General features: G+C 47.1%; 1 long non-coding RNA gene across 3 annotated transcripts in view; it reads left to right on the forward strand.

Moving 5' to 3' along the window:
• Positions 1-24,183, forward strand: part of LOC139277677 (uncharacterized) — an 88,418-nt gene that overhangs the window by 27,413 nt on the left and 36,822 nt on the right. The window contains exon 3 of one of the 3 annotated variants that reach the window (XR_011596128.1): positions 4,329-4,402. The exons of the other annotated variants lie outside the window; for them this stretch is intronic. This is a non-coding gene — a long non-coding RNA (uncharacterized lncRNA). Of the gene's footprint in view, positions 1-4,328; positions 4,403-24,183 lie in introns of those variants that run through there. 3 annotated transcript variants of the gene reach the window in all.

Genomic DNA, 24,183 nt, shown 5'->3' on the forward strand with positions numbered 1-24,183 from the left:
CTCACTGATTAGTTTGCTGAGCTCTTCAAAGGTTTTGTCCGCCGGCTTCTCGGGTGCTGGCAAGTCTTTCATGAGCGCGCAAGTCTTAGGTCCACAGCTGGTCAGCAGATGAGCCCTTCCCTTGTCGGCTGCTGCATCTTCCAGCCAGTCCTTCATGACAAAACTCTGCTGGAGCCGCTCAATGAAATCATCCCAGTCCTCACCAACACAGTACTGTTCCTCTGGTGCTACCGGTGGCCATTCTCATGGGTCATTGATTCCCGTTTCTCATCGCCAATGTAAATTCCTTACACAATACCACAAATCCACACGAGGCACATTCTATGGACAAGGTCACTCCATGACCTGAACCTTTATTCACAGGACCAAGAAGTGATGACCCTGCGTGGGACCTCCCTTTATATACCTGGATGGCCAGGTGAGGAGTGTCTTCCACAAGTTCACCCCCTGTGGTCAAGGTGTGCATTTCTTACGTATATTCAGTATTGCAGTGTTGTTACATAAAGGTTACATACATGACACCTTCCACCAACCACTTTAAACCTATGCCCCCTCATAATTGTCCCCTCCACCAAGGGAAATAGGCCCTTGCTATCCACTATATCCAGGCCCCTCAAAATTTTATACACCTCAATGAGGTCTCCCATCAGCCTCCTCTGTTCCAAGGAGAACAAACCCAGCCTATCCAATCTGTCCTCATAGCTAAGATTCTCCATTCCATAAATCACTTCTGCACCTTCTCGAATGCAATCATGTCCTTCCTATAATATGGCGACCAGAACTGCATGTAGTATTCCAGCTGTGGCCTAACCAGATTATTATACAATTTAAGCATAACCTCCATGCTCTTGTATTCTATGCCTCGGCCAATAAAGGCAAGCATTCCGTTTGCCTTCTTAACCACCTTAGCCACCTGGCCTGCTACTTTCAGGGATCTGTGGACAAGCACTCCAAGGTTCCTTCGTTCACTTCAAGTGCATCACCTCACACTTCTCTGAATTAAATTCCATTTGCCACTGCTCTGCCCACCTGACCAGTAGATTGATATCCTCCTGCAGTCCATGACTTTCCTATTCATTATCAACCACACAACCAATTTTAGTGTCATCTGCAAACTTCTTAATCATACTCCCTATATTCAAATCTAGATCATTGATATATACCACAAAAAGCAAGGGACCCAGTCCTGAGCCCTGCAGAACCCCACTGGAAACATCCTTCCAGTCACAAAAACATCCATCAACCATTACTCTTTGCTTCTTACCTCTAAGACAATTTTGGAACCAACTTGCCACTTTGCCCTGTATCCCATGGGCTTTTACCTTCGTGACCAGTCTGCCATGTGGGACCTTATCAAAAGCTTTGCTAAAATCCACATACACTACATCATACGTACTACCCTCATCGACCCTCCTGGTTACATCCTTGACTGTCCCTAATTAATTCTTGACTTTCTAAATGCAGATTTATCCTGTCTTTCAGGATTTTTTCCAATAATTTCCCCACCACTGAGGTTAGGCTGACAGGCCTGTAATTACTCGGCCTATCACTTTTTCCCTTCTTAAACAAGGGTACTACATTAGCAATCCTTCTGCACCATGCCCAAATCCAAAGAGGACTGGAAAATGATGGTCAAGGCCTCTGCTATTTCCTCTTTTGCTTTGCTCAACAGCCTGGGATGCATTTCATTCGGGCCTGGGGACTTTTCAACTTTCAAAGCTGCTAAACCCCTGAATACCTCCTCTCTCACTTTAGTTCATCCAGAATTTCACACTCCTCCTCCCTGATTGCCCCTTTCCTTTGTGAAAACAGACCCAAAGTATTCATTAAGAACCATACCCACATCTTCCGCCTCCACACACACATTACCCTCATGGTCTCTAATAGGCCCTACCCTTTCTTTAGTTATCCTCTTGCTCTAAATATATTTATAGAACATGCTCTCCCACTGATACCCCTTCCACCTGCCCAGCTTCATTCCCCAAAACTAAATCCAGAACCGCCCCCTCCCATGTTGGGCTTTTTACATACTGACTAAAAATGTTCTCTTGAATGCATTTTAGGAATTCCACACCCTCTATATCCTTCACACTATATTTGTCCCAATCAATATTAGGATAGTTGAAATCCCCTACTATTACTGCCCTATGGCTTTTGGACTTCACAGAAATTTGCCTCCATATTTGCTCCTCTATCTCCCTCCCACTGTTTGGCGGTCTATAATACATGCCCATTATTATTTATTATTATTTTTATTTTTCAGTTCGACTCATATGGCCTCATTTGATGATCCCTCTAACATATCATCTCTCCTCACCGCTGTAATACTTTCTTTCATCAAAACCGCAGCCCCCCTCCCCTTTTTACCTTCCTCTCAGTGCTGTCTAGAAATCCTATAACCAGGAATATTGAGCTGCCAAACCTGCCCCTCCTTCAGCCATGTCTCTGTAATGGCGATAATGTCATATTCCAAGTGTCAACCTGTGCTCTCAGTTCAATCACCTTGTTCGCTATACTCTTTGCATTGAAGTATATCGCACTTAGCACAGGAAGATCTCCTTGATTACTATTTACTAACCCTTTTCCTCTGCTTACAGATTCACTTTCTACCTTCTTGCTTTCCAATTTCAGCTTTACTTCCTTCCCTATTGAACTTGTTTTCAGGTTCCCGTCCTTCTGCCAAGCTAGTTTAAACTCTCCCCAACAGCACTAGTAAAACTCCCCGTGAGGATATTGGTCCTGGCTCTGTTGAGGTGCAACTCGTCTGGTTTGTACAGGTTCCACCTCCCCCAGAAGTGGTCCCAATGCCTCAGGAATTTAAAGTCCTCCCTCCTGTACCAACTCTCCAGCCATGTGTTCATCCTCTCTATCCTTCTATTCTTAAACTCATTAGCACGTGGCACCGATAGTAACCCGGAGATGACTACCTTTGACGTCCTACCATTTAAGTTTTCTCCTAGCTCCATAAATTCTGCCTGCAGGACCTCATCCCTCTTTCTACCTATGTCATTGGTCCCGATATGGACCACTATCTCTGGCTGTTCACCCCCTCCCCCCAGAATGCCCTGCATCCGCTCTGTGACATCCTTGACCCCGGCACCAGGAAGGCACCATACCATCCTGGAGTCACATCTACGGCTGCAGAAACGCCTCTCTATTCCCCTAACTATTGAAGCCCCTACCGCTAAAGCTCTTTTATTCTTTGTCCCTCCCCCCTGTGCAGCTGAGCCACCCATGGTGCCTTGGACTTGGCTCTGGCTGCACTCCCCAGAGGCACCATCGCCCCCACCGGTACTCAGAAGTGAATATCGGTTGGAAAGTGAGATTGACCCAGGGGGGCACTCCTGCACTACCTGCCTAGCATTCTTCCTCCGTCTGGTGTTCACTACCACAAAATTCTCTAACCACAGAAGGCTGTGGAGACCAAGTCACTAAATATATTTAAGAAGGAGATAGATAGATTTCTAGACACAAAAGGCATCAAGGGGTATGGGGAGAAAGCGGGAATATGGTTTTGAGATAGAGGATCAGCCATGATCATATTGAATGGTGGTGCAGACTCGAAGGGCTGAATGGCCTACTACTGCTCCTATTTTCTATGTTTCTATGTTTCACCCACTTCCCCTCTACCTGCATGCTTTTAAGCTGCGGGCTGACCACCTCCTGAAACGTGCTATCCACATAGCTCTAAGCCTCGCAGATGTACCGTAGTGACTCCAGGTACTGTTCAAGCTCCGAAATGCAGAGCTCGAGTAGTTGAAGCTGGAGACACCTCCTGCACACATGGTTGCCTAGGCTGCGCAAAGTGTACAGGACTTTCCACATGCCACAGGACATGCACTCCGCAGGACTGAGCTGCCTTGCCATCCCTCTAATTAGACTTATCTGTTATAAAAGAGAAAGACAGATACTTACCAATCAACCAGCCAATCACTTACCTGCCCGGATGAGGGCTGTGAGCAGGCAAAGGTCTGAAACGCAGTTTGGAGCTGAATCCGAAATCAGCGGGGCGCAAGGGAGCAACTCACTTGGCAGCGGGAGGACTGGAGGTCGGCAAGGAGTGGGAGGTCGGAGGTCAGCAAGGAGCAGGAGTGTTGAACCTGTGGAATTCTTTACCACAGAAAGTTGTTGAGGCCAATTCAATAAATATATTCAAAAAGGAGTTAGATGTAGTCCTTACTACTAGGGGGATCAAGGGGTATGGCGAGAAAGCAGGAATGGGGTACTGAAGTTGCATGTTCAGCCATGAACTCATTGAATGGTGGTGCAGGCTAGAAGGACCGAATGGCCTACTCCTGCACCTATTTTCTATGTTTCTATGTTTCTAGGAGGTCAGCGGGGAGCTGAAGGCCAGGAGGACGCCCTGTAACATCACAGGAAAGCAGGAAATGGAACTTTCTCAGGAGTCTATGCTGAACTGAAGTGTCTTTGCATTTTTTCCCCTCTTTTTTGTCCATCACCCATAATGTCGGTGGGAGGCTCAGAGCCTGGTCCCAATGCCCACTGGAACTGGCCTCTGGGAGTTGACGCAGGCTATCCGGAGATGAAATAAAAAGCTGATCTCAGTAAACGTGACCATGAAGCTGTTGCAACGATCCAACTGATTCTCTGATGCCCCTCGGGGAAGGAAACCTGCCATCCTTACCAGGTCCAGCCCCACAACAACAAGGTTCATTCTTAGCTGCCCTCTGAGTGAAGCCACTCAGCTGTTAGGGATGGGCAATAAATACCGTCCTTACCAGTGATGCCAAATCACAAGGATTTATTTTTAAAGTGCAATACGAAAGTAAGCTGTTTGCCACTGAACATTTGTACAGTCTTAACCTCTAATCAACAGGAAATCGCTTTAAAGAGGCAGTTCATGGAAAAGAATTGGCAATTGTGATGCCAAACCATGGTGAAAAGCTGGATGAGACTCACTTGCTCGAGGTATTACAGGTGAGACAGTGTCTGCAGAGTCCTATGGGTATTGGAGCGTGGTGCTCAGCTCACGATCCAGATGTTACAAGTTCAATCCCAGCGTGTCGAGTGGTGGAAGTGAATTAAATAAAACTGCCCCTTTCCACCCAGCCTGGCCGCCACGGGAACTGGAGTGCTTCAGCAACACATGGGACCACATTTCAGTTTAATTTATTACGTTTCCTTTAGCTTATTTATTATTTACAGTGTACAGCTGCGAGGAGGATGCTATGAGGCTGCAGAGTGACTTGGATAGGTTAGGTGAGTGGGCAAATGCATGGCAGATGAAGTATAATGTGGATAAATGTGAGGTTATCCACTTTGGTGGTAAAAACAGAGAGACAGACTATTATCTGAATGGTGACAGATTAGGAAAAGGGAAGGTGCAACGAGACCTGGGTGTCATGGTACATCAGTCATTGAAGGTTGGCATGCAGGTACAGCAGGCGGTTAAGAAAGCAAATGGCATGTTGGCCTTCATAGCGAGGGGATTTGAGTACAGGGGCAGGGAGGTGTTGCTACAGTTGTACAGGGCCTTGGTGAGGCCACACCTGGAGTATTGTGTACAGTTTTGTTCTCCTAACTTGAGGAAGGACATTCTTGCTATTGAGGGAGTGCAGCGAAGATTCACCAGACTGATTCCCGGGATGGTGGGACTGATCTATCAAGAAAGACTGGATCAACTGGGCTTGTATTCACTGGAGTTCAGAAGAATGAGAGGGGACCTCATAGAAACGTTTAAAATTCTGACGGGTTTAGACAGGTTAGATGCAGGAAGAATGTTCCCAATGTTGGGGAAGTCCAGAACCAGGGGTCACAGTCTAAGGATAAGGGGTAAGCCATTTAGGACCGAGATGAGGAGAAACTTCTTCACCCAGAGAGTGGTGAACCTGTGGAATTCTTTACCACAGAAAGTAGTTGAGGCCAATTCACTAAATATATTCAAAAGGGAGTTAGATGAAGTCCTTACTACTAGGGGGATCAAGGAGTATGGCGAGAAAGCAGGAATGGGGTACTGAAGTTGCATGTTCAGCCATGAACTCATTGAATGGCGGTGCAGGCTAGAAGGGCTGAATGGCCTGCTCCTGCACCTATTTTCTATGTTTCTATGTTTCTATTGGCTGTGCCCCTTATAAAAGGGGACACTTGTAACTTTTAAAGCTGATGACACCAGTCATCATAATTAAATAAAGGAGTTAGCCTACACAGGCCTCCAGTCCAACACTGTAACTACATTGGGAGTGAAGCTCAGTGCAGGGGCTGATGGGAGAGGTAATGGGAGAGCAATCTGCTGCCACCCGTTTTATACCCACTTCGAAGTTGAATTTTAACCCCCAGTTACTTCAACAACCAGGGATGGGCATTAGATTCAGCGCTGCCTGTGTCACCAACAAATAACTCTCCAGCTGGATTCCAAATCTTCAGGAAAAGTGGGGAGAACAACTGGGAAAAATGAAAAGGAAAGAGCATATTTGTTTGCATGAGGGACATTGGTTATGTGGAGAGACTGGAGAAGCTGGGATTGTTTTCCTCGGGGCGGAGAAGGTTAAGGGGAGATTTAATAGAAGTGTTCAAAATTATGAAGGGGTTTGATGGAGTAAATAAAAGAGGAACTGTTTTCCGGGGCAGGATGCTGGGTAACCAGAGGGATACGGATTGAAGATGATCAGCGATGGAACCAGAGGGGAGATGAAGAGAACTTCTTTTACGCAGCGAGTTGTTGTGATCGGGAACACGCTGCCTGAAAGGTTGGTGGGAGCAGATTCAAAAGTAACTTTCAGACGGGAATTGGGTAAATAATTAAAGGAGAAAAAATTGCAGGTGATTGGGAAAGTTGTATTGCTCTTTCACAGAGCTGGCACAGGCACGATGGGCCGAATGGCCTCCTTCTACGCTGTATGATTCGTTGATATCATCTGATACCTGCACAAATCCTAGCTCAGTCTGACTCTGCAACTCTGAAGTGTTGCCTCCCTCAGCTTTTATTGGACAATGTTAAATAAAGTTTACAGCATTTATCACACAAAATGATGACTTCATTTCTTACATCTTGGTCCTCAGGAACAGATATTTATAGGATGATTTTAGGGGTAAACTTTAAAATCGACTGCAGGTGTTGCATGAAAACTTTCCATCAACAAGAATATGCATTTATATAATGCCTTTAGCGTAGAAAAATGTCGCATAGTTGCAATCAAAAAAATGGATGTCAAACCACCGGAGGAGATACTGGGATATGTGACCAGCAGCTTGGTCAAAGAGGTGGGTTTTAAGTAGAGTTTTAAAGGGGGAGAGAGAGGTGGAGAGGTCGAGGAGGTTAGGAAGGAAATCCCAGAGAGTGAGGTCTCGGTGGCTGACGGCATGGCCGCCAATAGTGGGACAAAGCGGGGGTTGCACAAGAGGCCAGAGTCAGACTGAGGGGAGAGTTCAGGGGTCGTTGTAGAGCTCGCTCAGTGTTGCGTATGCAATAACTCAATAGGCTTAGTACCGTGAACTCAATCAGGTGCGACCTGACTCTACTTTATTAACTCTCAAAGTGAGGATTAAACATGGAGGCTTTCTTTATATACAAGGGCTGCACGTGTGTGTCTGTGGACCAATGACCTCCGATGGTCACTCCCCCTGGTGGCAGGTAAACCCAGGTATACATCATTCTCCCCCCAAGATCTTGGTATCAGTCCTATTTACAAATTGAGACGGTCCGGGGCTTTCCACGACCTAGTTGATCGTCTGAGTTCAATTCCAGATCTGAGCGAGCTCTCCGAGTCATTCATGACTTGAGGCTGGGTAGCCGATCTGATGGGAGTGGCAGTGTCCATGTCGGGGATTGAAGGTCCAGATTCATTGACAACAGCAGGGTCTTCTGATGGCTGAATATGAATCAGTTGGTCATTGATGGTGTCTTCTTCAACTGTTCCGGTTCGTCTGTGTGCCGCAATTTCGTCTGATCAATGTGCCTCCTGCATGTTTGCCCATTAGTGAACCTGACAATAAGCACCCTGTTACCCTCCTAGGCCGTAACAGTGCCAGTGACCCACTTGGGGCCTTGACCATAATTTAACACATACACAGGATCATTAATAGAGATGTCGCGTGACACGGCAGTGTGATCGTTAAGATCAGGGTGGACAAGCGAGAGCCTGGTCTTGAGACCTCTCTTCATCAACAGTTCAGCAGGGGGGACCTCTGGTAAAGCGTGTGGGGTCTCGACCTGTAACTAAGCAGTATGCGTGACAAGCGAGTCTGCAAAGAACCGTGAGTTACGCGTTTAAGGCTCTGCTTGATGGTTTGGCCGGCTTGACCATTGGACGCGGGTTTGAATGGTGCTGACCTTACGTGCTTGATGCCATTGAGTCTCATAAGCTCTTGAAACTCCAAACTCGTGAAACACGATCCGTTGTCGCTCACAACGATGTCAGGCAGACCATGAATGGCGAACATGGTACGAAGGCTCTCAATGGTGGCTGTGGATGTGCTGGATGACATGATTACACATTCTATCCATTTGGAATATACATCCACCATTACCAAAAACATTTTGCCCAGGAAAGGACCGCATAGTTGATGTGGATCCTCGATCACGGCCACAACCACAGACTTAACGGAGATTCCACTGATGCATTGCTTAACTGCATGCAAGTGTTGCACTCATGCACACATGACTTCAAATCAGGGTCAATGCCAGGCCACCAAACGTGAGACCTGACAATGGCCTTCATCATCACAATACCAGGATGGGTACTGTGTAAATCCCGTACAAATCTCTCCCTGCCTTTCTTGGGCATAACAACATGATTACCTCATAGCAAATAATCAGATTGAATGGATAGTTTGTCTTTGCGACGGTTGTAAGGTTTGGCCTCATCACACACTTCCCTGGGAATGGCCGACCAATCACCACTAAGGACACAACGTTTTACAACCGATAAGATCGGATCCTGGCTGGTCCAGGCCCTAACTTGTTGATCAGTGACAGGCGACCCATCACTCTCAAAGGTCTGCGAGCTGTGGCGTTTCCACCTCCGGCGTGGGCTACTGTAAACGGCTCAATGCATCAGCACAATTCTCGATGCCAGGTCTATGGCGAATGACATAATCATAGGCAGATAGTGTCAGCGCCCACCTCTGGATGCAGGATGACACGTTGGTATTGATACCTCTATGCTCTGAAAACAAAGATATGAGTGGCTTGTGATCAGTTTCAAGCTCAAAACGAAGCCCAAACAGATACTAGTGCATCTTTTTAACTCCATATACGCAGGCTAAAGCTTCTTTCTCTACCATGCCGTAGGCTCTTTCTGCTTTAGACATGCTTCTCGATGCGTACACAACGGGTTGTAGTTTGCCCGACTCATTGGATTGTTGGAGCACGCAACCAACCCCATGTGATGAAGCGTCACAGGCCAATACTAAACGCTTGCACGGGTCATAATGTACCAGCAATTTGTTGAAACAAAGCATATTTCTAGCCTTCTCGAAGGCCCTGTCTTGAGATACACCCCAAACCCAGTTGTGGCCTTTTCTGAGCAACATGTGCAGTGGCTCTAATAATGTGCTCAATTTAGGTAAGAAATTACCGAAGTAGTTGAGAAGATCAAGGAACGAACGCAGCTCCGTCACATTCTGGGGTCTGGGAGCATTTTTGATGGCCCTTGTTTTCGAGTCCGTAAGCCTGATGCCGTCTGCAACAATCTTCCTTCCCAGGAATTCGACTTCCAGTGCCATAAAGACGCACTTTGAACGTTTCAGCCTGAGCCCCACTTTGTCCAGACGACGTAGAACCTCTTCCAGGCTGTGCAGGTGTTCGGCTGTGTCACGACCTGTGACCAGAATGTCGTCTTGGAACATCACGGTTCCAGGGATGGACTTCAGTAAACTCTCCATGTTTCTATGAAATATGGCTGTAGCCGAGCCAATTCCAAAAGGACACCTGTTGTAAATGAGCAGCCCTTTATGCGTATTGGCGCACGTAAGTTTCTTCGATGATGCGACAAGCTCCTGTGTCATATAGGCCGATGTCAGATCCAATTTGGTGAATGACTTTTCCCCGGCTAGCGTTGCAAACAGGTCATCAGCCTTTGGTAATGGGTTGCGTTTCGAAACGCGGTTGTTCGTAACCTTGTAGTCTCCACAAATCCTGACAGTGCCATCACTCTTCACAGAAACATAGAAACATAGAAAGTAGATGCAGGAGCAGGTCATTCGGTCCTTCGAGCCCGCACCACCATTCAATATGATCATGGCTGATCATGCAACTTCAGTACCCCACTCCTACTTTCTCTCCATACCCACTGATCCCTTTAGCCGTAAGGGTCACATCTAACTCCCTTTTGAATATATCCAACGAACTGGCCTCAACAACTTTCTGTGGTAGAGAATTCCACAGGTTCACAATTCTCTGGGTGAAAAAGTTTCTCCTCATCTCAGTCCTATATGGCGTACCCCTTATCCTTAGACTGTGACCCCTAGTTCTGGATTTCCCCAACTTCGGGAACATTCTTCCTGCATCTAACCTGTCCAATCCTGTCAGAATTTTATATGCTTCTATGAGATCCCCTCTCATTCTTCTAAATTCCAGTGAATATAAGTCTAGTCGATCCAGTCTTTCTTCATATGTCAGTCCTGCCATCCCGGGAATCAGTCTGGTGAACCTTCGCTGCACTCCCTCAATAGCAAGAATGTCCTTCCTCAGATTAGGAGACCAAAACTGAACACAATATTCCAGGTGGGGCCTCACCAAGGCCCTGTACAACTGCAGCAAGACCTCCCTGCTCCTATACTCAAATCCTCTCGCTATGAAGGCCAACATGCCATTTGCTTTCTTAACTGCCTGCTGTACCTGCATGCCCACTTTCAATGACTGATGTACCATGACACCCAGGTCTCGTTGCACCTCCCCTTTTACTAATCTGTCACCATTCAGATAATAATTTGCCTTCCTGTTTTTGCCACCAAGGTGGATAATCTCACACTTATCCACATTATACTGCATCTGCCATGCATTTGCCCACTCACCTAACCTGTCCAAGTGACCTTGCAGACTCTTAGCATCCTCCTCACAGCTCACACCGCCACCCAGCTTAGTGTCATCTGCAAACTTGGAGATATTACATTCAATTCCTTCGTCTAAATCATTAATGTATATTGTAAATAGCTGGGGTCCCAGCACAGGAACAATGGGACTAGCCCATTCGTTAAATTCGACCGGTGAAATGACCCCTTCACATTAGAGTCTGTCCAGTTTGATTTCGACCTTCTCCCTCATCATGTACGGGACCGCCCGGGCTTTGTGATGGACGGGTCTTGCATCCGAGCCCAGGTGGATCTGCACCTTGGCTCCCATGAAGTTGCCGATGCCCGGTTCAAACAGCGAGGGAAATTTGCTCAGCACTTGAGCACACGAAGCGTCATCCACCAATGACAAATCTTTAATATCGTTCCAGTTCCACTTTATTTTTTTGAGCCAACTCCTGCTGAACAGTGTTGGACCATTGCTTGGAACGATCCACAGCGATAGATCGTTAACTGCCCCATCGTACGACACCTTGACTGCTGCACTGCCAATCACTGGTATGAGCTCTTTGGTGCAGGTACGCAATTTTGCATTTACTGTACTCAGCTTGGGTTTCACGGCCTTGGTGTCCCACAGCTTTTCAAAAGTCCTCTGGCTCATAATTGACTGACTTGCACCCGTGTCCAATTCCATAGATACCGACACACCGTTCGGTTTTACTTCAATCATTCTCGGTTGGCTCTTTGTCAGGAACAAATGTACACGATACACTTCCTCCTCGGGTATCTGGAGTTGCATTGCCGGATCCGCTCTGGATCGGTCATCATCATCCACATGGTGTGTAACAGCACGCTTGCTGAGCTGCAGACACATCCGCTGAAGGTGCCCCATTTTCGCACAGCCTCTACAAATATACTGTCTGAAACGGCACTAATAAGGCCAATGATTGCCCCCACAACGCCAACAGGGTGAAACCGGATTCGTGCCCAATGGCGGACTTCGAGCAGCTACAGGTTTCGCAAACACAGTCGGGTAGGCCCTGCCAGGTGCAGCTCTGCCAACCGACGACACAATCTGGTGCACAGTACTTGCCGTGGAGTTCCGACTCTGGAGTATATCTGCTTTGTACTATCGACCGTGGTCAGGCAAGCCTGGGCGATCGTGATGGCCCTGCTCAGATCCAGTGTCTCCGCAGCCAGCAGCTTCCACAGGATCACCTCGTGGTTTATGCCTATTACAAAGCATGTCTTCCAACGCGGTTCCTGTAAAGTCCTGTCCCCTCAGTACAGATTCACACGAGGCATGTAGTGAAGTCAAGGTCACTCTGGACCTGCACCTTTATTTCACAGCTCTGGAATGCTGCACTTGCCTGAGACCTGTCCTGATATACCTGTCTCCTGCAAGTGCACCCCTGGTGGTAAGGTATGCTGGTGGTTACAGGTCATATCTTATTACAGTCATGTATAGCACGTTAGGATACAGTTATATATAATAATGTAAGATACATGACATCACCCTCCCCCAAGGTCTTATTGTCTTTATAGGTTCAGTCTCGCAGGTGGTCTACGCTCTCGCGTGGAGCGTCTGAGTTGTGGTTCAGTTGTTTGCCTTGGTGTCTGTTTTTCTTTGGGTGTGGTTGCTAGTATCTCACCTGGGCTGTCTGTTTTCATTGGTGTGATTGTTGTTGACTCGCCTGGGCTGTCTGTTGGGATTGCCCTTTCCTCAGGTTGTTCCCTCTGATTGTCCACCAGGTGTGGTGCAAGTTCCACATTGTAGTTTGCCTCTGGTTCCGCAGTGTTGTTGGTAAATCTGCTTTTGACTTGGTCTACATGCCTCCGGCAGGTTTGGCCATTGTCCATTTATACTACCAGTAGCCTGTTTCCTTCCTTGCCCGTTACTGTCACTGCAAGCCATTTGGGACCCCTGCCATAGTTTAGTACAAACACTTTGTCCCCTATCTCATTCCATCTCCCCCTCGAATTTCTGTCATGGTACTCAGTCAGCTTACGGCACTTTGCCTCAATGATTTCATGCATGTCTGGGAGGATTAATGAGAGCCTTGTCTTCAAAGTCCTTTTCATCAACAGTTGCGTGGGGGGGATCCCAGTCAATGAGTGCGGACGAGATCTGTATGCCAGCAGCAGTCGCGACAGGCGACACTGCAGCGTGGGACCTTGGATTTTAAGCATGCCTTGTTCAATGATTTGCACTGCTCTCTCTGCCTGGCCGTTGAGGCCGGCTTGAACGGTGCCGTCTTGACGTGATTTATGCCGTGGTCAATTCTAAAATCTTGGAATTCTGCGCTGGTGAAACACGGACCATTGTCACTGACCAATATGTCAGGGATTCCGTGTGTTGCAAACATGGTTGCGAGGCTCTCCACAGTGGTGGAGGTTGTGCTCGAGTTTAAAATGGTGCATTCGATCCACTTTGAAAATGCATCTACAACGACGAGGAACATTTTGCCCATGAATGGGCCCGCATAGTCTCTGTGCACCCGTGACCACAGTTTGGTAGGCCAGGGCCAGGTGCTCAGGGGAGCCTCCCTGGGGGCATTGCTGAGTTGGGCACAAATGGTGCACCTTCGAACACAGAGCTCCAAGTCCACGTCAATACCAGGCCACCAGACGTGGGATCTGGCTATGGCCTTCATGAGAACGATCCCCGGGTGCTCGCAGTGGAGCTCCCGGACAAATGCCTCTCTGCCTTGCAGAGGCATGACTACTCGGCTGCCCCACATCAGGCAGTCTGCTTGTAGTGATAGCTCATGCATGCGCTTGTGAAAGGGTTTTAATTCCTCGGGGCAGGCATCGTGAGCCTCTGCCCAGTCACCGGATAGGACACATCTTTTTACTAAGGATAACGTGGGGTCGCTGGCCGTCCAGGCTCTGATTTGGCGAGCCGTCATGGGCGAACCTGTGGACTCAAAGGCATTGATTGCCATGACTATCTCACAGTCTTGTTCGTCAGACCCTTCCGTGGTCGCCAGGGGTAGCCTGCTGAGCACGTCGGCACAGTTGTCTGTGCCTGGTCTGTGCCTTATGGTATAGTCGTAGGACACCAGCATGAGTGCCCACCGTTGAATTCGCACCGAGGCATTGGCGTTTATTGCCTTGCTCTCGGATAGGAGGGACGTGAGGGGCTTGTGGTCGGTTTCTAATGCGAACTTGGCCCCGAAAAGGTATTGGTGCATCTTTTTGACACCGTACACACACGCGAGCGCCTCCTTCTCCACCGTTCTGTACCCGCGCTCCGCCCGCGAAAGTGACCTGGAGGTATAAGCTATGGTTTGTAATTTGCCCGCACTATTGACAGGTTGCAAAACGCACCCGACCCCATACACTGACGCATCGCATGTGAGAACTAGCTTTTTACCTGGATCAAAGAAAGTCAAAACACTGTTGGAACACAGAAGGTTGCGAGCCTTATTGAAGGCGCGTTCCTGGGCGTCCCCCCAAAACCAGTCGCACCCCTTCCTGAGTAGCACGTGGAGAGGCTCCAGCAGCGTGCTTAAGTTCTAAATAAAGTTCCCAAAGTAATTGAGTAGCCCGAGAAAAGCGCGCAGTTCTGAGACATTCCGGGGCCTGGGTGCCAGGCGAATTGCTTCTGTTTTGGACTCTGTTGGGCGGATTCCATCAGCGGCAATCCTTCTGCCCAAAAATTCAACCTTGGGTGCGAGAAACAAGCTCTTGGATTTCTTGACTCGTAGGCCTACCCAATCCAACCGCTTTAGTACTTCCTCCAAATTGCGGAGATGGGAGTCGGTGTCCCTGCCCGTGATAAGTATGTCATCTTGAAATACAACCGTCCCCGGGATGGACTTGAGCAGACTCTCCATGTTACGCTGGAATATGGCAGCTGCCGACCTGATGCCGAATGGGCATCGAATGTACATGAAAAGGCCTCGATGTGTGTTGATGGTGGTGAGTAGCTTGGATTCCTTGGTCAATTCTTGCGTCATATACGCAGATGTGAGGTCTAGTTTTGAGAAAAGTTTACCTCCAGCCAATGTGGCAAATAAGTCCTCCGCTCTGGGCAGTGGGTACTGGTCCTGTAGGGAGACTCTGTTTATGGTAGATTTGTAGTCCCCACAGATTCGTATGGATTCATCAGGCTTCATGACTGGGACGATGGGATTTGCCCAGTCACTAAATTCCACAGGTGATATAATGCCTTCCCGCAGAAGCCTGTCTAGTTTGTGTTCAATCTTTTCCCTCATCACATAGGGTACAGCTTTGGCCTTGTGATGGACCGGTCTAGCATCCTGTGTGATGTAGATTTTGACTTTGGCCCCTTTGAAAGTGCCCACACCTGGCTGAAAGAGATGTTCAAATCGCTTTATAACTGTTGAGCAGGAGGTCCGTTCCTCTAATGACATGGCATGGACATCATCCCATTTCCAGTTTAGTTTTGCCAGCCAGTTTCTCCCCAGCAGTGCTGGGGGATCTCCGGGAACAATCCACAGGGGAAGTCGGTTCACTGTCCCTTTGTGTGTGACAGAGAGCATGGCACTGCCGAGGACTGGTACGATTTCCTTGGTATAAGTCCTTAGTTTGGTGTCGACCCTTGTGAGTTTTGGTCTGTCTCTTTTATGCGGCCACAGTTGTTCAAATTGTTGAGCACCCATGAGAGATTGACTCGTTCCCGTATCCAGCTCCATGTTGACAGGTATCCCGTTGAGTAGCACCCTCATCATTATAGGAGGCGTCCTGTTGTAGGAGCAGCGGCCATTGATCATTTTGACCCGCTGTACATCGGTGTCCCGGGTACTGTCCCCACCGTCTTCTAGTCCGCTTTCCGACCCATCCGATTCGTATACCAGCCGAGCTGCCCTTTTCTTGCACATGCGAGCCAAATGCCCTGTATATTCACAGTTCCTGCAAACAGCCTGCTGAAATCGACATCCCCTTGACGAGTGCCCACCCCCACACCTCCAGCACAGACCTGTTCCATTGTTTAAAGTGTTCCCAAAGAATGAGCTGCGTCTGGCTGATGTCTCTTGAGCTTCTCTCAGTTTGTAGTTGATTGCTCGCATTGTGGGTTGATGAGGTGTGAACGGCCGTTCCTGTGGCCCTTGATGGCTTCTGGCGCCACTGCTTGCTGTCGAGAGCCTGTTCTCCTGGTTTTGTCTGTGTGTGGGGGTAGCAGCTTGTTTAATGCTTGGAACTTCTTATTCCAATATTTCGTTCGTTGTCGTACCTGCATTGCAAATCAATCTCGTTTCTTCTTCCCCTACCAAGAATGTCTGTGCAACCAGTGCTGCTGCCTCTAAGGTCAGATTCTTGGTCTCTATGAGCTTTCGGAATATGCCTGCGTGGCCTATTCCTTCAATGAAAAAGTCTCTCAGCATTTCTCTCCTCAGTTCATCGGAGAACTCACATAAACTAGCCAACCTCCGAAGTTCCGCCACGAAGTCGGGTATGCTCTGGCCCACACAGCGTCTGTAGTTGTAGAACCTGTGTCTGGCCATGTGTAGGCTGTTCGCTGGCTTCAGGTGGTCTCTTATCAGTGTGCTCAATTCTTCAAACGACTTGCTTGCTGGTTTTTCGGATGCCAGCAGATCCTTCATTAAAGCGTATGTTTTCGAGCCACAGCTGGTCAAGAGATGGGCTCTTCTCTTGTCTGCCTTATCATCGCCTAACCAGTCTTTGGTTACAAAGCTTTGCTGGAGCCTTTCTATAAAGTCCTCCCATTTGTCTCCCGCATTGTACTTTTCATCTGATCCGTTGTTCGCCATTCTGTGGATTCTGTAATCCCGTAACTCGTCGCCACTGTAAAGTCCTGTCCCCTCAGTACAGATTCACACAAGGCATGTAGTGAAGTCAAGGTCACTCTGGACCTGCACCTTTATTTCACAGCTCTGGAATGCTGCACTTGCCTGAGACCTGTCCTTATATACCTGTCTCTTGCAAGTGCACCCCTGGTGGTAAGGTATGCTGGTGGTTACAGGTCATATCTTATTACAGTCATGTATAGCATGTTAGGATACAGTTATATATAATAATGTAAGATACATGACAGTTCCAAACTTACACGGCCCAGCGAGAAGTCTCAGGTCAACAACAAATTCCGCCACGTCGTGGCCCTCAGAATGAACATGCTTGTAAAAGTGATATCTCGAGATAATGATGCCTTCTTTAGGTTTGAGATGGTCCCAAATCAGAGCACACGTTTCCTCATAGGTCTTTTCCGTTAGACGTGCAGGTGAGAGCAGATTCTGTATGAGCCCATAGATTTTTGGACCACAAACCGTGAGAAAAACCGCCCTGCACCTAATTGTGTCAGCGTCATCATCCATCTTGTTGATCACGAAGTACTGGTCAAGGCGATCTGTAAAATCCTCCCAGTCTTCTCCCTCTACGACTCGCTCCAGGATTCCAACGCTGCTCATTTTTTTTTGTGTGTGTGAAAGTTCGTATTGTGCCTCGTTGCCAAATGTTGCGTATGCAATAACTCAATCGGCTTAGTACCGGGAACTCAATCAGGTGCGACCTGACTCTACTTTATTAGCTCTCAAGGTGAGGATTAAACATGGAGCTTTTCTTTATCTACAAGGGCTGCACGTGTGTGTCTGTGGCCCAATGACCTCCGACAGTCACTCCCCCTGGTGACAGGTAAACCCAGGCATCCATACGTTACACTCAGGTTACAGAGATCAGAAGGGGCGATGTCATGAAGGGAAATCCTTATCCCAAATACTATTTTCTTTAACCACAATAGCACAGACACATCTATGTATGGCATGAAGGAATTAAAAATGAAACAGATGGTAATTTATTGGCAGACACCATCAGAAAACAAATTAAACTATTTACACAAAATGAACGTGTAGCTTAGGATTTCAGTGTGAAAGGAAAAACAGTTCTACAGCTGAACATTGAGAGTGAAAAGCTTTTCTTTGTATGATATACATTCAGACAGAGCGGCGAGATGTATTCACCAGTTCTATAGTGCTGCACAGGCCTAGGGTTAGAATTTTATTTTCCGTGATATTCACATTGTGCTGATGCGGCCCCTCGTGTTCACCTTCACCAAAACACATCGAGGCTATACAGTTCCCCTCGACCAACCCTCCCTTTCCATCGCTGCACTCATAGAACCCCCTGAGATCAGGCACAACGCCCAGACCCACTGCACAACCACAACAACTTGTATTTATATAGCACTTCGTCAGGAAGGGTATCAGACAACATTTATAACCCAGCCACAGAAGGAGGTATTAGGACAGGTGACAAAGGGATAGGTTTTAAGGAGTGTCTTAATGGAAGAGAGAGAAGTGGAGAGATTTAGGGAGGGAATTCCAGAGCTTGGGACCTGGGCAGCTGAAGGCACGGCCACCAATAGAGGAGCAAAGGAAAACGCGGATGTGCAAGAGGCCAGAATTGGAGCAGCGCAGAGATGAACCCTTTCTTCTCTCGTGCTGTGTTCAGATCTCCAGATGGCCAGTCCAGACCCTCTTGAACACTGCCAATTCGTCTTCTCGTGCACCAAACCCTTCCCATTAGGATCAGTGAGGTGTCCTCAGATGGAAACTGTAGCTAACTAAGGTAACTAGGGGACTGGCCAAGCACATTCCAACAGTCCGGCTGGGTCTCTGAGGGACTACTGTGATAGAGGAGAAGGAAAGGGCAGTAGCAGTCACACTGGGTCACTGAGGGACTACTGTGATAGAGGAGAAGGAAAGGGCAGGAGCAGTCACACTGGGTCTCTGAGGGACTACTGTGATAGAGGAGAAGGAAAGGGCAGTAGCAGTCACACTGGGTCACTGAGGGACTACTGTGATAGAGGAGAAGGAAAGGGCAGTAGCAGTCACACTGGGTCACTGAGGGACTACTGTGATAGAGGAGAAGGAAAGGGCAGGAGCAGTCACACTGGGTCATTGAGGGACTACTGTGATAGAGGAGAAGGAAAGGGCAGGAGCAGTCACACTGGGTCACTGAGGGACTACTGTGATAGAGGAGAAGGAAAGGGCAGTAGCAGTCACACTGGGTCACTGAGGGACTACTGTGATAGAGGAGAAGGAAAGGGCAGTAGCAGTCCGGCTGTACACAGGGATGGCCATGTGGAAGAAAGCGTGAACTGTGAACGGACAGTCCAAGTGTCTGCAAAACAAACTGGTCAATTGTTTTTTCTGGAGTATTTAAAGAGGGAATTAAATTATTAATTGCATTAAATATATCGTCACAAGCCTGTGTTCTCATTCCCAATCTGAATATCACCAGGGAGTTGCGCTTCATAATCGAAGATCCCTGGTCGAGCATCAAAGTCCAAAAATGCTTTAGGCTTTACACATTCCCTATTCGTGTTTGTCCAGTATTGTTTACATAACTAAACAAAACCATAATTTAATTTTGAGCTGATGCGCTGACTACTGCAGGCTCTCGGGAGGGTTAAGGGTCAATTGCAGGGATGAATCCCTGCTTTTTTCTGCCTAATATACACGAGACAAGCAAATACATTCCATCGTTCTTGTAACAAGCACAAAACCTCCATTCACAATGCCCAGATTAGTCCTGAGGAGAGAAAGGAATTTGGATAGGTGTACCTCAACAGCATTACTTGCCTCGTACAAAAAAGTCACTCTTATCATGAAAAGGCTGCATTGTAAGAAATGCTCTCTTTCCCCCTATTGGCTGTCTATTTCGGGTGGTTTGAAGTGGCCCCACTGATAATTGTATATTTGAAAGCAAAGTCTTCATGAGATTGGAATGTCAAGTGTCCTTAAGTGGGCCTGCTCCCAGCATCCTTTGCTGGAAGAATAAAATAGAACATGATTGGCATGAGCAGAGAATGTGAAAGAACACTGTTGTCATTCATCATTGGGATAATCAGGGAAAATTAAAGAAATTCCTGTGTGTTAAAAGTATGGGATGAGGGGGGGAGGGGGAGGGCAGTGCACTCGACAATTGTCCTTTCACCTGCATTTGAATCCAGCCTAGGCAGGTTGAAGATCTCGTTCCGACAGCTTTCACATGTCCTAAGTGAAGCTTCAGCCCAGTCAACAGATGTTCACACGAAAAATGGCCCTAAAGTTCAAGACCATGGGCAATTGTTTCTAGAACGCGAGCGGAGAGATGTTCTGGAGATGTTATCTTGATGTTGACTGGGTTCAAAGTGGAACAGTGTTGCATCTACTAATATGGATATCAATTACATCCACAAGAATAAATATGTAAAAAGAATGGAAATTAACATTTTGGGCTCCAGTCTGTGAGTAATGTGAGCTGTGCCGCGTGGTGAGTGTAGCGAGCCGGGGGGAGGGGACAGGGGACAGGGGACTATGGACCGCTGGTTCCCAAAGCTCTCCCCCACTGGGGGTTTCCTCACCTCGTGTCTGGGCCTGTTGTAGACCCATTGATAGAGATTGATCGCTGTGATTGGTCAACAACTCCATTACCGTTGTATCGTGTGACTCCCAGGATGGTGGAAGGCGAACAAGATGGACCTTGGTCTATTTTTGTCTTGATTAAATAAAAGCACGAGAAGTTTGGATTTTTCCCCAGATTTAATCTTTCATCAGTTCCAAGGACTAGGGGGAGACAGATTTAAGGTTTGGGGCAAAATATAAAGGGGGGGATGTGAGGAAGAACTTTTTTACGCAGCCATGAACTCATTGAATGGCGGTGCAGGCTAGAAGGGCTGAATGGCCTACTCCTGCACCTATTTTCTATGTTTCTATGTTTCTATGACCTGGAACTTGCTGCGAGAGTGGTGGCAGTGGAGACGAACAATGGTTTCAAAAGGAAATTGGATAGGCACTTGAGGGAAATAAACTTGCAGGGCCACAGGGATAGAGCGGGGGAATGGGACTGACTGGACTCCTCTACAGAGATGGACTCGATGGGCCGAATGGCCTCCTTCTGTGTCGTAATAACTCTATGACCCTGTTTCTAGGATCATTAAAGTTTAATTTCAGTCTATTGTTATAAAACTGGCCTAAAAATGTACCTCAGCTCCAAACACCCATGACAACAATAACTTCAAGTAGGTTTGGCTTGATAGTTATTTCTTTAAATGTAGCAATAATACATAAGAACCAGCTGTAGGCATAACCTCGTTCCAACGTAACTCAATGTAATTGTTACAAGTTTTGTTTGGTGGTTTGAAGAGTTTGAAGAGCCAACGACTCTCAAAAACACAAGCTCTATGATTTGTTCTGTTATGTGTGTCACAGCCGGATATTTTCAAATGTGATCAACAATTATTCAAAATCCAAGACATCTCAGTAACTGTCATTGGGGATATTCAAGGTTCTGTAGCTCTTTGAATCTCGGAGTTCTCAACAGAATCATCTGAGCCACCAGCAGCTCCTGTGGCACCAAGAATACAGAAAAAGAAAGACTGCAAAATAAAAGCATTCTACAGAAATGTAGCTTAGCATTTAATTATGGTGGCTTTTATTGTTTTCTCACTGTGGAGTCATATAGAAGGATTCCTAGTACATACAGCACATGAGTTGGCTAAAGGGCAGAAAACAAAGAGTGGTGGTTAATGAATGTTGCTCAGACTGGAGGGATGTGGCACCCTGAAAGGTCAGTGTTAGGACCATTGCTCTTTTCAATGTATGTAAGTGACCTGGACTCAGATATCGGTGCACAACATCAAAATGAGGGTGTGGTAAACTGTGAAGAGGACAGTAAGTGATTTTAGGAGGATTTGTATAGATCATTGGCCAGATCAACATCAGATGAAATTTAATGTGGAGAAATTTGGGAATTTGGGAATGTGGAGATACATTTTGGGAATACTGGGTGGTGGTGTGAGCTGTGAGGTGGACGCTAAAAGGCTGCAGGGTGACTTGGACAGGTTAGGTGAGTGGGCAAACACATGGCAGATGCAGTATAATGTGGATAAATGTGAGGTTATCCACTTTGAGGGCAAAAATACGAAGACAGAATATTATCTAAATGGTGGCAGATTAGGAAAAGGGGAGGTGCAACGAGACCTGGGTGTCATGGTTCCTCAGTCATTGAAAGTGGGCATGCAGGTGCAGCAGGCGTTGAAGAAGGCAAATGGTATGTTGGCCTTCATAGCTAGGGGATTTGAGTATAGGAGCAGGGAGGTCTTACTGCAGTTGTACAGGGCCTTGGTGAGGCCTCACCTGGAATATTGTGTTCAGTTTTGGTCTCCTAACCTGAGGAAGGACGTTCTTGCTATTGAGGGAGTGCAGCGAAGGTTCACCAGACTGATTCCCGGGATGGTGGGACTGACATATGAGGAGAGACTGGATCAACTGGGCCTTTATACACTGGAGTTTAGAAGGATGAGAGAGGATCTCATAGAAACGTATAAGATTCTGACCGGACTGGACAGGTTAGACGCGGGAAGAATGTTCCCGATGTTGGGGAAGTCCAGAACCTGGGGACACAGTCTTAGGATAAGGGGTAGGCCATTTAGGACTGAGATGAGGAGAAACTTCTTCACTCAGAGAGTTGTTAACCTGTGGAATTCCCTGCCGCAGGGAGTTGTTGATGCCAGTTCATTGGATATATTCAAGAGGGAGTTAGATATGGCCCTTACGGCTAAAGGGGTCAAGGGGTATGGAGACTCCTGCACCTATTTTCTATGTTTCTATGTTTCTATGAATAAGGAAATATACATTAAAAATCAGAAATATTTAGAGGTTTAGCTACATACATCTTTACAAGTGGGAGAACAAATTGAAAAGTATGTTAAAAAAAGCATGTGGGATGCTAGTTTTTATAGAGATCAAGTACAAAAATCGAGGTAAGGCTCAACCGACAGAAATCAATGTTGGAGTGTTCTGCCCAGTTTTGGACACTGAACCTTCGGCAGGATGTCAATGCCATGGAGAGGGTGCAGGGGAGATTTACTCAGATTGTTCCAGGGATGCGAGGCCTGAGATGTGAGCAAAGACTAGAGAAACTGGGGCTCTTTTCATTAGAACAGAGAAGGTGAAGAGGCGATCTGATAGAGGGGCACAACTTTATGAGGGGCTTTGATAAGGTAAATCAGGAAAAACTATTTCCACAGGGTAATGAGTTGGAACTAGAGAGCTAAAGTTTAAGATAATCAGCAAACAAATAAAAGGAGAGGTTGGGAGAAAAGCTTTTAAGAGATATGTGGATAAATATTTGGAAGAGAAAAATGTAACAGGGCTAGGGGAAAGGAATCAAGTTCATAGCTTTTACGGAGATCCAGCACAGGCATAGTGAGCTAAATGGCCTTTTGTGATTGGTTAGTTACTGTGTTAGAGGCAGTAAGTCTCTCGGTCACTGCCATTCCAATGGAGGGTCTGCCTCACGTGGCTTTCGTCTCAAATCCAAAGTCCACATTTGTCTGAATCCTGCCCCCCTGCCTTCTCCAAGTTCACTGTCAAAGGTCTCTTAGAAATCTGATGGCAAAATTTTGTGACATTTTAAGAATCCATGTTTGTTTGGAAGTTGAGCTACATTATATAGTTTCTGGATTGAAGGAGAATGCAGGTTTCAGATAAAGTTACAGAAGATTCTAACTCATGCTGGCAGCAGTTCCAAATCTTTCAGCCACACTTTGGTATCTCATTCATGTGGCCATTCTCCATGTCAAATCTGGATTATGAGTGTTTCAGGCTATTCGGCTGTGGTTGGCGCTACAGCTGAGCCCCATCCCTTTCTTGCTGGGCATCTAGATATGAACACAGATAGATTTTTAACCAATAAGGGAATTAAGGGTTACGGGGAGAGGGCGGGTATGTGGAGCTGAGTCCATGGCCAGATCAGCCATGATCTTATTGAATGGCGGAGCTCGAGAGGCTAGATGGCCTACTCCTGTTCCTAATTCTTATGTTCTTATGTTCTTATGTTCTCCAGGAGCTAATTCTGATCACTGCCTAGGCTACAGACACTGAGACCAATTGGAGCATTCGTGCCCAGCTCAGATCAGCTAACTCAGTACTGACTGGGAAACCAATCCTGGGATGGTTCTGGTCAGCTGGGTTCAGTCCCACAAGGAGCGTTGCAGTTACCATCTGGGCCACTAGGGGAGCTGCTACTCTTTTGGGAGTCAATGCTTGGGAAACAGTTCAGACCAAGGTGGGTAATATAAAGGTGGCTGGAAGAATCGTGCCTTTACATGCAGGGTTCAGGAAAGCAACAAGCTATTGTTTGGGCTAAACTGGATGTCATTAACTATTTATAAACATAAACTAGTCATTGATACAGACTTTGCTTGTTGAGAGTGTTCCACTTGTCACTGGGAATTCCAAGTGA

Source organism: Pristiophorus japonicus, chromosome 12 (assembly GCF_044704955.1).
Source record: "Pristiophorus japonicus isolate sPriJap1 chromosome 12, sPriJap1.hap1, whole genome shotgun sequence".
Taxonomy (NCBI): domain Eukaryota; kingdom Metazoa; phylum Chordata; class Chondrichthyes; family Pristiophoridae; genus Pristiophorus; species Pristiophorus japonicus.